Source organism: Corvus brachyrhynchos, unplaced genomic scaffold (assembly GCF_000691975.1).
Source record: "Corvus brachyrhynchos isolate BGI_N302 unplaced genomic scaffold, ASM69197v1 scaffold5, whole genome shotgun sequence".
In the NCBI taxonomy this organism is placed as follows: Eukaryota; Metazoa; Chordata; class Aves; order Passeriformes; family Corvidae; genus Corvus; species Corvus brachyrhynchos.
Window position 1 is genome coordinate 6,507,265 of NW_008238321.1, and position 2,552 is coordinate 6,509,816.

Here is a 2,552-nt window from a genome sequence, read left to right on the forward strand (position 1 = left end):
AAGGTCTCAGAAAGCGGGGGAGGTGTTAAGGGAAGCCCCCCACCGGGACTGCCTCCTCCCGCTCCTCTAATTAAGGCTGGATCCTGAAAGGACCGCAGAGCCGGGTGGGGGTCGGGCTCTTCTGCGACATGACAAGAGGAAACAGTCCCAGGGAGGCCAGGGGAGGTTCAGGTTGGGTATCAGGAGGAATTTCTTCCCGGAAAGGGTGATTAGATATTGGAACAGGCTGTCCAGAGAGGTTGGGGGAGTCCGCATCCCTGGAGGTGTTCAGGGAAAGACTGGATGTGGCACTCAGTGCCACCAAGTGATAAGGTGGGGATCGGTCACAGGTGGGACGCGATGATCTCAGCGGTCTTTTCCAACTTTAATGATTCCGAGAGTCTGTGAATTAAGGCCATCAGAAGCTGATGGGATTCCTGGAGAAGCCCTCAAGGAAGGAGATGAAGCACAGCAATCCCCTGGAACCGGGAAGTGGACAAACACACACGGACACAGACCCCTTCAATACAGTTCATGTTTAATTTGGACGTTGATTGCTCCACAAAACACCTCCTCGGCCCCCACTCCATCTGCTCCCACACGGACACCCTCTGCTCCCACAGGGACACCCTGCTGCAGCCAGCGCGGTTCAAGAGACACCACAACCCCTCCCAAGTCCAAACACCCCATTTATCACCTCTGCCCCCCAAATCCTCCCCTGGGCCATTCTCTCTCACCACACCACGACGTACAGAACACATCTCCCCTCAACCCAAGTCAAAGAAAAGGAAAACCCAAAGCAAAGGCTTTTGAGGAGGGAAAATCCACACAACAACAGCCCCTGCAAAACCCTTGGCTCCACGATCTGCCCTCCACTACCTGCTCTGCACCTGCCACACATCACATCCAGACAGCTCTGGATCTAAGCTGAAATTCCCTTCAGAATGGTGGGAAGAAGACAGGCAGAGCAGGATACTCTTTCCACACCCCTCTCACAACGTATCAAGTCTTAAAAAAAAAAAACTTCATCGGTTTGGGGATAGTTACATGTGTTAAATACCCCCAGGACCATCCTAACTCAGCTTCTGCCAACGAACAGGGTTAATTCAACTAAACCATGTCAGAAATGCAAGTGTCCCACTGGCACTGACAGCCCTGGGGAGCACAGGAACACCGGTGTGACCACCAGTATTGCACAGACAGCTCCGGAGGGCTGGGAAGAGCCGTTGGAGCTGGGTCCCTGCACTCACACAGCACCTGGGAAGGAGGTTTCACCCCCCCACACTTGGTCACAGGGGAGCAGCACCACTGGTTTTCACCTCTAAAACCAGGACATCTCCAAGCACCATCCGTGAGGAAACCCCTCTCCTCAAAAGGGGCTGAGTGTCTCCAAGAGGAGCAAAATAAAACGGGAACACACTTCCCAACTGCTCTGCTTGCAGCCCCAAATCACCTCTGTGCTGTCCCCACACATCCTCCAGCAACAGCCAAGGCACCAGCACACACTCCCTGGGAAAGGCCAGGTCTCTCCCTTCTCCCCCAGGCATCTCTCTCCATGTGTGCCGGGGAGAAGGATTGATCCACGGAGAACAGCACGCGCCAGGCGGGCGAATTCCGCATCATCTCCTGAGACCGGCCCGGCCACTCCTCCAAGTGCTCAAGATCCCAACTTGGAGTAGAGGAAAGGGGCTCTCCAAGCCCTGAATCCTTCCTCCTTAAGGCTTAAACAAGCAATAACTGCTGCCAAAAAGGAAGTTAGTTGAAAAGAAGCAAAACCCAAAGCACCTCACGCCGGCACACGGAGGCTTCAATCCCCTCTCCTAGGTGGAAAATCCATCCTCAGCACCACCCATGCCACGCATCTGCTTGGAGGAAGATGGGCTTTAAAACAGCCAGAAAAAGGCGAACTAAACTCTCACAAAGCCCCACAGGTGGGGCTGACAAGGTAAAAACACAACTGAGGCCAAGTTTTAAAGTGTCTTTTAAAAAACCACCCCACACGCATACACACACACACACACTTTGGCACAGGAGCCTTAAGTTATGTCACTTGGAACATTCAGAGTCAGAGGGAGCTACTGGGAAGGGGTTTTTTTTAGCTTTTTTCTTGTTTTTCCTTGTAAAATGGTGTCAAGCAGTGGTGGTGAAGCATGAAGGGGGAGCACAAACACTGAGCAGTCCCAGGGCGACGCTGCTCAGCGCTTGCGCTCCTGTTACTTTCCCAAAGCTTAGCTGGATACATACACGGATATAAAAACACAGACATTCCTGGTTTTCAATGTGAAAACGGTAAAATGGAATCGAGTACTTGTGCATTTGCCATAGGGTCCTTTGGAAAAGGAACCATAAAAATAGATACTTTTTTTTTTTAATAAAAGTCTTTTTTTTTTGGTCTTTTTTTTTTTTTTTTGACTTTTTTTTTTTTACCCTTAACTTAAGTAAAGAGCAAATATACACCTACAAGCAGAGTTCAGATCCACTTTACTGAGAGCCTGGAAGTCCGTACACCAAATTAATTCCCAATGGCATATCCAGACACAGGAACAGCTCCCAGCTCCAAAGGGCTGACATTC

The 2,552-nt window shown here is 50.8% G+C and overlaps 1 protein-coding gene across 1 annotated transcript in view; it reads right to left on the bottom strand.

Annotated features, from left to right (window-relative positions):
- Positions 1-500: 500 nt before the first annotated feature.
- Positions 501-2,552, bottom strand: part of GID4 (GID complex subunit 4 homolog) — a 7,305-nt gene continuing 5,253 nt past the window's right edge. The window contains exon 5 of the mRNA XM_008633428.2: positions 501-2,552. This exon is cut by the window's right edge and continues 623 nt beyond it. The gene's annotated coding sequence lies outside the window, so the exon portion shown is untranslated.